At 39.3% G+C, this 12,973-nt stretch overlaps 1 pseudogene; it reads left to right on the forward strand.

The window, feature by feature from the left end:
* Positions 1-1,887: 1,887 nt before the first annotated feature.
* LOC121040086 (peptidyl-prolyl cis-trans isomerase D-like) lies at positions 1,888-11,012 on the forward strand (annotated as a pseudogene).
* The last annotated feature ends 1,961 nt before the right edge of the window (positions 11,013-12,973 follow it).

Below are 12,973 nucleotides of genomic sequence, written 5' to 3' on the forward strand. Positions count from 1 at the left end.
TGTGAACAGGGGGAGGGGGCAGAGAGAGAGAGAGAGAGAGAGAAAATGAGAATCTCAGGCAGGCTCCATGCCCAGTGTGGAGCCCCAGGCAGGGCTCAATCTCATGAACTGTGAGATCATGACCTGAGCTGAAATCAAGAGTCAGCTGCTTAACCAGCTGAGCCACCCAGGCGCCCCCTATTCCTTTTAATTTTTAAAAATTGTGAGTGTATGACCAAATTAGTGACCCTGATTTCTGTACCTGTTTGCTCAGACTTCAGTGAATAGTAATTAGGTTATAATAAAAGGAAACTTAGAACAAATTGAATTTGACATGTTAATTTACATGTGTCATTACTATCCTGCTGCATAACAGTGGGGCCTTTGTACCTTCCTTACTGTTTCTTTCCACAAATAATCCACTTCACAGCATCACTGGGGCAGCTCTTCTGAAATTTTACTTTCTTAGATGCTACCCCAAGATGGCATTGTCTGACAAACTAATACAAGAAGAGGCATTTAGAGCTGTCACTTAATTTTTGCATATCTGATTCCCACACCCTCACCACAATCTTTCTTTCTAGCCAGCTGCTAGTGTAGAGACCAATGGAAGGGAAGTCAACTGTAATGAACTGCCTCCGTTGTTCAGAGTTTTTAGCCTGACCCATAAGGTCCCATACAATCTAGCCTCATTTTTTGCCATTCTTCAGCTCTGGTCAAAATGTGCTCCCGAGTGCACTGACTACTTTCTATTAAAAGAGCCATATTCTCTCTCAGCCTCAGAGAGGCTTTGTCCTTTCTGATCCCTCTGCTTATAATATTCTTGCTGACCCCTTCTGCCTCGTCAACTCTTAGCCTTTGAATCTCAGTGTTATCCTCTCTAGGAAGACTTCCATTAGCTTCAAATATTAATTTAGATGCCTCTCTGAACTTGCTTCCTTACTTAGGTTTGTGATGGGATTTATTATATTATGTTATGCTCGGTTCCGTGTTAGCCCTCCTCCTTGTTAGATCATTGCACTCATCCAGCCCTGGGACTGTTTATCATTGCATCACACTACCCCAAATAGTAAATTCTCAAATACTTAATGAATAAGGCCACAAGCCATGTATAGAAACAGAAGACGAGGGATAATTTGTGCCTCAAATGGCTGAGCTCATTAGTAAGGACTTGCCTGGGCACCTCAGTGTGAGACTAAAAGCCTGAGTTTCCTTCTGTAGGACCCCTGCACAATTACGAAAATTTTATAAATAAGGCTTAATTGGCTTATGTATATAGATATTTGATATTTTATAAGTTCAGATGTTTTAGAGGAATCATACTTAACTATTACTAGGGAGAGATTAAGTGCTTTGCAAAAGGATTTACCTCAGTAAATCTTTGAATTTCCTGGATCTTTATTTTATTTTTAAAATTATTTTTAAAATGTATTTCTTAATGTTTTTAATTATTTTTGAGAGAGAGCGCACAAGTGGGTTAGGGACGGGGGCGGGGGGAGGGGTGGGCAGAGGATCTGAAGTGGGCTTTGCTCTGACAGCAGCAACGATGTAGGGCTCGAACTCATGAATTGTGAGATCATGACCTGAGCCGAAGTTGGATACTTAACCAACTGAGCCACCCAGGTGCTTCTAAATTTTCTGGATCTTAAGTAGTTTTATACAAGTTTATTTTGATATTTGTTGGGCCCTGTTAGTCATTGTGCCAATCTGGAGGGATGCAATTATGAATACAGGGATGCAATTATGAGTATGTAGAACCTTCATTTAAGGAAGCTATAAGTTGTGTAAATCACTAATTGAGTACTAGGCACATTAATTAAGTGCTAGGGTAGAGGTACCAGCACTGTTTTGAGGGAGAACTAAGAGAGAAATAATTTCTTCTGATTGGAGGAATGGAAAGACTTAATGATGGCGTTGGATTTTGAAGAAGATTATGACTCATATCTCAACAAAGGCAGGTAGGGGAGAGCAACTGTGCACAAAGGCTTGGCAGCATGGAAGAGATATGGTGAATTTGGTTTCAATTCTGTAGGGGCACTTTTCCTTAGCAAAACACCAGTGTTGATATAGGATGAAAATTTACACATAGACTGGCTAGTGTTTTTCAAAATGTGAGTCATGAAATCAATTTAGAAAGTTCTGGCCAGTAGGATGTTGGGGTTTTTTTTCTTCAAGGTTTTAAGTATTTTCTGCATCAAGTATGGGCCTTGAACTTACAACCCCAAGATCAAGAGTCATATGCTCTACTGACTGAGCCAGCCAAGCACCCTACTAGTGGTGTTTCTAAGTGGAGTAGACTAGAAAATAGCAGAGACTGATGCTTAATAAGGATAAATATGTCTCATGATAATTTTGTTTCCAGTGTTGAGTGAGGATATAAAATGTATTCCTTACCTTGGTTTGCAGAAAAATACATTTGAAAGCCACTGATAAAATCAATACCAAGGGGCTGGGGCATCACACATTCTCTCTCTGGTCTCTCTCTTTGGGATGGTTGGGGTAGAAGGTTATTAGTTTAATTATTTCCCCAATGGGCCCTTATAGCTTATGGCAAAGTAAATTAGCTCCTTGCTTTTTTTATACTCTTGAAGCTATATTACTATTTATTTGGCAATTCTTTCCCCTTTGCTGATGATTCCTCCTAATGTGTAAATAGCAAAGATTCTAGAGATCTGAAAGTGAGTTAATTTAGAATTGGCCATTTACCTTCATGGTCTCAGAGCCCTTATTTTATTTTATTTTATTTTACTTTATTTTATTTTATTATTTCATTTCATTTTTATATATTTTTTCATTTTTTCTATCGTGTCATGTGATGTCATGTCATATCCTATCCTATCCTATCCTATCCTATCCTATCCTATCTTATCCTTTTATAGAAACAGAGTGCAAGTGGGGGAGAGGGGCAGAGGAAGAGAGAACGAGAATCCCAGGCAGGCTCCATGCTCAGCCCAGGGCAGGGATCCATCCCAGGATCGTGGGACCGTGACCTGAGCCAAAATAAAAGAGTTTGTGTGGCTCAAGGGGCTGAGCCACCCAGACACTCCGTGTTAGTTTCTTTTTATCCACTAGGTGGTGCTGTGAGGGGCTGGTATTTGCAAGTTAGCCTGTCTCTAGACTCCAGCTTGTTTTGAAATTAGCGGATAGGGTTACTTAATCAGAAAATCTTTTCTCTTCAAGTTCCCAGGCATTCCATCACAGGGCATATAGATCTCCCTTTCCTCTCCAACTATAACTTCCTTTTACAAATTGAGGAGGTTAGAGAATCTGGGATCAAGAAGGTAAAATTTTTTGTCAGTATTGCCATCTCTCAAAAGAGATCAGAAATGGTTTCCATTCCCCCCTAGAGATCAAAGAAGATGCTGAACTGCAGTGGAAAAAGGTGGAGGTTACACCCCAAAAAGAATAACTGGTTTATGGGGCAACAGAATTGGCTGAGAGGAGGGAAGGGAGGAGATACTAAAGGATATCTTCCTTGGGAAAGCAACAAATCGTAGAATCTGATTATATTCAGCAAACATTTTTCAAGAGCTTTCTATAGGCCAGGAGAACACGAGTTGAGTAAGTTTAAGTACCTGGGGTGCCTCGGTGGCTCAGTCAGTTAAGTGTCTGACTCTTGATTTCAGCTCAGGTCATGATCTCACAGTTTCATAAATTTGAGTCCCACATCCAGCTCTGCGCTGACCCTGCAGAGTCTGCTTGGGGTTCCCCCCCCTCCGCCCCTCCCCTCCTCATGCTCTTTCTGTCTCTCTCAAAATAAATAGATAAACTTTAAAAATTTTTATTAAAAAAATTTTTGGTACTTGCTTGGAGCGCCTCGGTCGCTTAGTCGGTTAAACAACCGACTTTGACTCAGGTCATGATCTCACAGCTCATGAATTCAAGCTCCGTGTGTTGGGCTCTGTGCTGACAGCTCAGAGCCTGGAAGGCAGCTATGCTCACCACTATACCACCAACGCTGCACAGCATACAGCTCAGAGCCTGAAGCTCCATTTGGATTCTATGTCTCCCTCTCTCTCTGCCCCACCCCCTTACGCCCTGTCTCTCTTTCTCTCAAAAATAAACATTAAAAATTAAAAAAAAAAAAAATTTAGAACCTGCTTTCTAGAAGCTCAAGGAAAAGAGGAAACACTCAACAATAATACAGTGTGATAAATAGGGGCATACACAGGGCTCTGTGGAAGCAGAGAAAGGACCCCTAAGTCAGTAGTGGTGGGGGGGGCCAGGGAGATGGTGATCAGGGAAGGTTTCCTAGAAGAGATGACACCTAGGCTTTCATTCTGGAAGGATAAATAGGAGCCTTCCAATATCCTAGAAATCCACAAGTCTCCCCTGGTGACTTCATTTACTCCTATTATTTCAACAATTACCTCTGTGCTAATAACTCTCAATGTTTCCCTAGCCCTGTCATCTCCAAAACCTGCCCATCCAGTACCTCCTATTTGAATGTTATTGTTCAAATTCAACTTGTCTAAAACAAAGCACTGAAAGAGGATCAAGGCTTTTGATTTTTATGGTAATCATATAATTTTTATCCTTATTCAATATATGGGTGGATATCACTTCCTGTATGAATTACTGCAAAAGTATACTAGCTGGTCTCCAACTTAGATCTCTCTCTACCACCCATTTCTCCAGTCTGTCCTATACACTTAGATCTTCAACAAGATTTATCTTCCCAATGTTTATGGTATTGAAAATCAACCTTTAGGGGCACCTGGGTGGCTCAGTCGGTTAAGCATCCGACTTCGGCTCAGGTCATGATCTCGAGGTCCATGAGTTCAAGCACCGCGTCAGGCTCTGGGCTGACAGCTCAGAGCCTGGAGCCTGTTTCAGATTCTGTGTCTCCCTCTCTCTCTGACCCTCCCCCGTTTATGCTGTCTCTCCCTGTCTCAAAAATAAATAAATGTTAAAAAGAAATTAAAAAAAAAAAAAGAAAAAAAAGAAAATCAACCTTTAGAGGTTCCCTTTGGTCTACCCAATGGAGACCAGGCTCCTTTATCCAATAGTCAAGTCCGTTGCCATGGTTTGAATGTGCCCCACCCCCACACCCTATTCATGTTGAAATCCTAACCCCCAAAGGTGATAGTATTAATAAGTGGGGACTTTGAGAGGTGATTAGGATTTGATAGTGGAGCCCTCCTGAGTGGGATTAATGCTTTTATTAAAGAGACCCCACAGAGCTTCCTAGACTCTTACACCACGTGAGGTTACAAGAAGTCTGTCACCTGAAGTAGGGCCTTCTCCTGGCCATGCTGGCACCCTGATCTTGGACTTCAGCCTCCAGAACTGTGAACAATAAATGTCTCTTGTTTATTAGTTACCCAGTCTGTGGTATTTTATTATAGCAGCCTGAACGGTTTAAGACAGCATTCTATGTTCTGGTCCTGAATGACTCTTCCTATTTTTATATGGTGTGATTCCCTAAAATGCCTTTTATAGACAAACTCTTCTACTCAATGTTTATTTCCCAAATATAGCTTATGCTTTTCTACCTCAGTGTCTAAGTTTATACTCTTCTCATATTTCTTGTCAAAACGCTATTTACGTTTGGAAGGGGAAGGTTTCCTAAAGATAACATCAAAGGCAGAAAACATACATGACGTGATTTATATTTTAATATGTAAAGAGCTCTTGCAAATCAACAAGAAAAGACAACCACTGTAATAGAAAAAAATGGCAAAATGCATAAAGAGACAATTTTAATTGATGTGGTTGGATTAAAATCTACCACCATGCTGTTTTATATTTGTCTTATCTATTTTTGTTCCTGTTTTCCTGCTGATCTTTGAGTATTTTTGGTATTTCATTTATCTCCTCTTATTAACTATATATATTTTTTCAATAGTTGCACTAAGGCTTACCATATGCATCTTTAACTTACCACAGACTACCTTCAAATATTATATGACTTCATGTGTAATGTAAAAACTGTACAAAAGTATACTTCCATTTTCCTTTCGCTCATCCTTTTTGTTATTGTTGTCATACGTTTTACTTCTACATATATCCCACTGTATATTATTACTATTTTTGTCTTAAAACATCAGTTATCTTCTTTTTAGATTTTATTTTATTATTTTTGTAAATGTTTATTTTTGAGAGAGAGACAGAGTGCAGGCAGGGGAGGGGCAGAGAGAGAGGGAGACACAGAATCTGAAGCAGGCTCCAGGCTCTGAGTTGTTAGCATGTGGGCTTGAACTCATGAACCGTGAGATCATGACCTGAGCTGAAGTTGGAGGCTTAATCAACTGAGCCACCCAGCCACCCTTTTTAGATTTTATTTTTAATCTCTACACCAAATGCAGGGCTTGAACTCACAACCCTAAGATCAAGAGTTGCATGCTCTTAATGACTGAGCCAGCCAGGTACCCCAAAGAGTCAGTTATCTTTTAAACAACTTTTTAATTTATTATTATTATAATTTTTTAATGTTTATTTATTGGGGCACCTGGGTGACTCAGTTGGTTGGGTGTCTGACTTTGGCTCAGGTCTTGATCTCGCAGTTCACGAGTTTGAGCCCTGCATCAGGCTCTGTGCGGACAGCTCAGAGCCTGGAGCCTGCTTCAGATTCTGTATCTCTCTCTCTGCCCCTCCCCTGCTCGTGCAATTTCTCTCTCTCTCTCTCTCAAAATAAATAAATTGTATTTATTAAAAGTTTATTTAGTTGTTTTGAGAGAGAGAGAGAGAGAGGGAGAGAGAGAGAGAATTCCAAGCAGTCTCCACATTGTCAGTGCAGAGCTGACTTGGGGCACAAACCTACCAACCATAAGATCATGATCTGAGCCGAAACCAAGTGTCTGGACACTTAACTGACTGAACCACCCAGGTTCCCCTTAAAGAACCTTTTTAAAGTGTCTTTTAGGGGCGCCTGGGTGGCTCAGTCGGTTGAGCGTCCAACTTCGGCTCAGGTCATGATCTCACAGTCTGTGAGTTTGAGCCCCGCGTCGGGCTCTGTGCTGATGGCTCAGAGCCTAGAGCCTGCTTCTGATTCTGTGTCTCCTTCTCTCTGCCCCTTCCCTGCTCATGCTCTGTCTCTCTCTGTCTCAAAAATAAATAAAAACATTAAGAAAAAAATTTTTTTTAAAAAATAAAAAGTGTCTTTTATATTTACCCACAAATTTACTATTTCCATTCCCTTTATTTGTGTTCATCTGAGTTTTCACTTGATATCATCTTTCTTCCATCTGAAGAACCTCCTGTAGCATTTCTTATCAGTGATAACTTTTTTCAGCTCTTATTTGTCTTAAAATGTCTTTTTTGTCTTCATTTTTACATCCACTGGAAATACTATCCTAGGCTGGCATTTTTTTTTTTTCATTTAGCACTTTAAGGGTGTTATTCCATTATCTTCTGTCTTGCACTGTTTCTGATGAGAAGTTAATGCTTATACTTAACCTTTGCTTCAGTCTATGCCATATATCTTTCTCTCTGTCTTCTTTTCAGATTTATTTTTTATCATCGGTGCTCAGCAATTTGGTTATGCTGTGTCTAGGTATAATTTTCTTTGTGTTTATCCTGCATGAGGTTCATCAGTTTATTTGGATCTGGGTGTTAATATTTTTTTCATGAAATCTGGTGAATTTTTTGCCATAATTTCTGCAAATATTCTTTCCTGCTCCCTTGTTTTCCAGTACTCTAGATTATGTGTGTGGTAGAATGCTTGATATCATCCAACTGGTCGCTGAGGCTTGCTTATTTCCCCTCCATCTTCCTCTTCTCTCTGTGCTTCAGTTTACGTTGTTCTTACTTCTGCATCTTCAAGTTCACTGACCTTTTCAACTTTATCATCTAATTTTCTCTAAAGGTCATAAAATGGTATTTTTCATTTCTTTTTTTTAGTCTCCATTTATTTCCTCATTGGATTTATGGTTTTCTTGGACTGTTTGAACTTATATCAAGATGTTTTGAAGTCTTTACCTATTAATTGCATAATTTCTTTCATTTCTGGGTCTGTTCTTATTAAGTTTTCTCCCAGCTAGAGATCACATTTTCTTTTTTTCTTTTACTTATTTATCTATTTATTTATTTGGTGGTTGGAGGGAGTATGTTTATTAGATGCTGGACATTGTAAATGTTACATCATCGAATTTCTGGATTTTATTGTCTTTCTTTAAGCTTTGTTCTGGCAGGCAGCTAATTACTTGCATATCAGCTTGATTCATTTGAGGCAAGTTTTTAAACTTTGTGAGGGAAGGTCTAGAGTAACTTTACTCTTGGGCTAGTAGGAGTCTACTCCTAAGACAGCTTTTTCAAGGTATCTAATGAATGCTCTGAATATTTGATGCAGTCTCTCCAGTCTGACTGGTTGGAACTCTAATTTCTTCCATTCCTGTGTGAACTCCAGTAATTATTCACTTTATAATTCCCCAGCAGTTGTTCTTTACCTGGTAGTTGATTTTTGGTCAGTTTCAAGAAGTCTCCTCTGTCATGCTACGCACATGTAGCCTGCTATTCAGCCAAAGACACTGGACCACTATGCAAATTTGTGGAGCTCTTTCTTTGCATAGCTCTCTTCTCTCTAGGACTTTCTCATAGAATCTAGCCTCCTCAGCCTCCCCAAAATCTAATCTCTGTCTCCTCAGCTCAACAAAACCCCTGTACTCTTGTTGGGTTTCCCATCCCTGTGCTATAGTGTGAAGAGTATTTATGGGCAGGTAGTTGGGATAATTGGAAGGTGCACACAATTTTTCTTTCCTTTTCCCTCAGGGATTACAACCCTATGCTGCCTTTGCCCAATATCTTAAAACAATTGTTTCATATATTTTGGGCAGTTTTCTAGGTGTGTGTGTGTGTGTGTGTGTGTGTGTGTGTGATGGGAGGACTAGTCTGATACCAGTTACTTTGTCATAGTCAGAAATAAGATGACTCAATTTTCACTTGGTATAGAATTATAGGTTGACATTTTTTTCTTTCAGTACTTCAAAGACGTCATTCCATTTTCTTCTGAATTATATTGTCATCTTTGTGCCCCTATATGCAGTGTGTCTTTATCAGAAATGAAAAGTAAAACAACCAGATACAATTTACTCTTATGTTATTAAAAAAAAAAAATCTCAGCGTGGTTATCAGGGAAATGGGTATACTCATATTTCTGGTGGTGTAAATTGTCTAAGTGTTCTTGTGGAGACAGTTTGAACCTAAGATACTAATCATCTAACATATTTTTCCTGTAGAGGCTCCCGGTTGTCTCAGTCAGTTAAGCCTATAGGGGCACCTTGGGTGGCTCATTCGGTTAAGCATCAGACTGTTGGTTTTGGCTCAGACCATGATCTCAGGGTTAGTGAGATCAAGCCCTGCCTCCAGCTCTGCCTGCTTGAGATTCTTTCTCTCTCCCTCTATCCCTCTGCCCTGCTCTCATGTGCTGTCTCTCATTCTCTCTCTCTCAGATAAATAAATAAATAAATATAAAAATAATAATAAAATAAAAAATGCTAAAATATTTTCTAGGCATATAGGAGAATAGAGAAGAGGTTTTTTTTTTAATTAAAGTTTATTTATTTAGAGAGAGACAGAGAGAGAGAGAGAGAGAGAGAGAACGAGTGGAAGAGGGGTAGAGAGAGAGGGAGAGAGAGAAAATCCCAAGCAGGCTCCGTGTAACCGAGAGATAATGACCTGAGACAAAATCAAGAGTTGGACGCTTAACCATCTGAGCCACCCAGGTGCCCCAGAGAGCTTTTTAATTTAAAAGAAATCAGAGTCCACTCCCAAACATCTGGGATTCAAAGTGTCGCACCAGGACCCCCAAACTAAGCCCTCCAACCCCAATAAACCGCACCCCACCCCATCTTCTTTGCTGTGGACATTGGAGGGGAGCAAATTGGTCGAACTGTCCTAGAATTGTTTGCAGATGTTGTAGTCAAGACTGCAGAAAAATTTTGAATATTGCATACAGAAGAAAAAGGCATTAGACATACTACTGGGAAACCTCTCCATTTCAAAGGGTGCCCTTTCCATCAAATTATTAAGAAATTTATGATTCAGGGTGGAGACTTCTCACATCGAAATGGGGCAGGTAGAGAAAGTATTGATGGTAAAAAATGTGAAGATGAAAATTTCTATTATTGAGCATGACAAATGCGGGCTGCAATACAAATGGTTCTCAGTTCTTAATCACAATGGTTTGCACTCCTCATTTGGATGGGGAACATGTGGTATTTGGCACAAGTAATTAAAGGAATGGGTATGGCAAGGATATTGGAAAATGTAGAAGTGAAAGGTGAAAACCTCGCCAAATTATGCATTATTGCAGAATACAGAGAACTAAAGGAAGGGGATGATATTCCCAAAAGATGGTTCTGGTGACAGTCATCCAGATTTCCCTGAGGATGCAGATATATAGATTTAAAAGATGCAGATAAAATTTTACTAATAACAGAAGTCTTAACAAAAATTGGAAATATTTTTTTTTCAAATCCAGAAGTGGGAGATGGCTATTAAAAATATACAAAAGTGTTTTTTTAATGTTTATTTATTTATTTTGAGAGAGAGCAAGCAGAGGAAGGACAGATAGGGAGGGAGAGAGAGAGAGAATCCCAAGCAGGCTCTGCTCTGACAGCACATGGGGCTTGATCCCATGAACTGTGAGATCATGACCTAAGGTGAAATCAAGAGTTGGTCGCTCAACCAACTGAACCACCCAGGCACCCCCCAAAATATACAAAAGTTTTAAGATATATGGAAGGTTCAAACGCTGTTATTGAGAAAACGGACAGATAGAAGCTGCAACCTATAGCTTTAAGCTGCATGCTGAATGTTGGTGCTGATAAACTGAAGATGCCAAATTGTCAGGGAGCAATTGACAGCTGTTTGGAGGCTCTTGAAATAGACCCATTAAATACCAAAGCATTGTACTGTGAGCTCAAGGATGGCAAGGATTAAAGGAATATGATCGAGCATGGGCTGATCTTGAGAAAGCTCAGGAGACAGCACTGGAAGATAAAACTATCTAGACAGAATTGTTGAAAGTTAAACAAAAGATAAAGGCACAGAAAGATGGAGAGAAGGCAGCGTATGCAAAAATGTTTGCCTAATAAAGGTTTCAGTTATTTCAGTTTTACTTAAATATTATGCATTGATTGTATAAAGGCAATAAGAAAATTTAAAGGTTATTGTCTGTAATATATGAGATATATATATATATATATATATATATATATATATATATGTAACATATGACCCCTGATGTGTATCCTTTGATACTTCAGTTTCCCATTGTTTACAGTTTAGGAATACTGAAAATGTTCTTTTTTTTTTTTAATGTTTGTTTATTTTTGAGAGAAAGAGAGACAGAGTGTGAGTGGGGGAGGGGCAGAGAGAAGGAGACAGAATCTGAAGCAGGCTCCGGGCTCTGAACTGTCAGTCAGAGCCTGACTCGGGGCTTGATATCACAATGATATCACTTGACCTGAGCTCAAGTCGGATGTTTAACCGACTGAGCCACCCAAGTGCCTCCAAAAATAGTTCACTCTTAATAAAACAGTGTTACAGGGCCTGGGTGGCTCAGCCAGTTAAGTGTCTGACTTTGGCTCAGGTCATGATTTCACCATTTGTGAGTTTGAGCTCCATGTGGGGCTCTGTGCTGACAGCTCACAGCCTGGAGCCTGCTTCAGATTCTGTGTGTCTCCCTCTATCTCTGCCCCTCTCCAGCTCACACTCAATGTCTCTCTCTCTCTTTCAAAAATAAATATTAAAAAAAATATTTTTTAAAAAAAGTGTTACAATGACAACAACAAGACAAAAAAACCAAAGCACAAATAAAAAACCCAAACCAACAGAAAAAGAAATCATGCTGATTACACTTATATAAATTCAGTAATAAGTAAGACCAATTATTACTGTTAGAAGTTAGGATGGTGGAAAGGGGCTCAGTCGGTTAAATGTCCGACTCTTGGTTTTGGCTCATGTCATGATCTCAAGGTTTGTGAGTTCAAGCACTGAGTCAGGCTGTGTGCTGGTGGCATGGAGCCTGCTTGGGATTCTCTCTCTCTCCCTCTCTCTCTGCTCCTCCACCCACCCTCTCTCTCTCTTTCTCTTAAAATAAATAAATGAACTTAAAAAGAAAAGAAGTTAGGATGGTGGTTACATTTGGAGGTAGTGACTGAAGGGGACACAAAGGAAATTTTTGGGATGCTTGATATATTTTTATATTTATATAAATATAATATATATATTTTAATTTTATTTTTTATGTTTTTGAATTTACATCCAGACTAGTTAGCATATAGTGCAACAATGATTTCAGGAGTATATTCCTTAGTGCCCCTTACCCATTTAGCCGATCCCCCCTCCCACAACCCCTCCAGTAACCCTCAGTCTGTTCTCCATATTTATGAGTCTCTTCTGTTTTGTCCCCCTCCCTGTTTTTATATTCTTTTTGTTTCCCTTCCCTTATGTTCATCTGTTTTGTCTCTTAAAGTCCTCATATGAGTGAAGTCATCTGATTTTTGTCTTTCTCTGACTGACTAATTTCACTTAGCATAATACCCTCCAGTTCCATCCACGTAGTTGCAAATGGCAAGATTTCATTCTTTTTGATTGCCGAGTAATACTCCATTGTATATATATACCACATCTTCTTTATCCATTCATCCATCGATGGACATTTGGGCTCTTTCCATACTTTGGCTATTGTTGCTAGTGCTGCTATAAACATGGGGGTGCATGTGCCCCTTTGAAACAGCACACCTGTATCCCTTGATAAATACTTAGTAGTGCAATCCTGGGTCATAGGGTAGTTCTATTTTTAGTTTTTTGAGGAACCTCCATACTGTTTTCCAGAGTGGCTGCACCAGCTTGCATTCCCATAATATATATACTTTAATCCATGATTTTGTAATTATATCTTAAAAACCCTGAAACAAACAAAGAAAAACTTGGTCACTTTTAGAGGTTTTCTATGTTACTAACTAAATAGTCCTAAAAATTTATAAATAGAAGTAAGAATAAAACATATCCTGACATGTAAAGGAATGTATTTCAGGGTTACCTAATA

Source organism: Herpailurus yagouaroundi, unplaced genomic scaffold, assembly GCF_014898765.1.
Source record: "Herpailurus yagouaroundi ecotype Mexico unplaced genomic scaffold, PumYag 182, whole genome shotgun sequence".
NCBI lineage: Eukaryota > Metazoa > Chordata > Mammalia > Carnivora > Felidae > Herpailurus > Herpailurus yagouaroundi.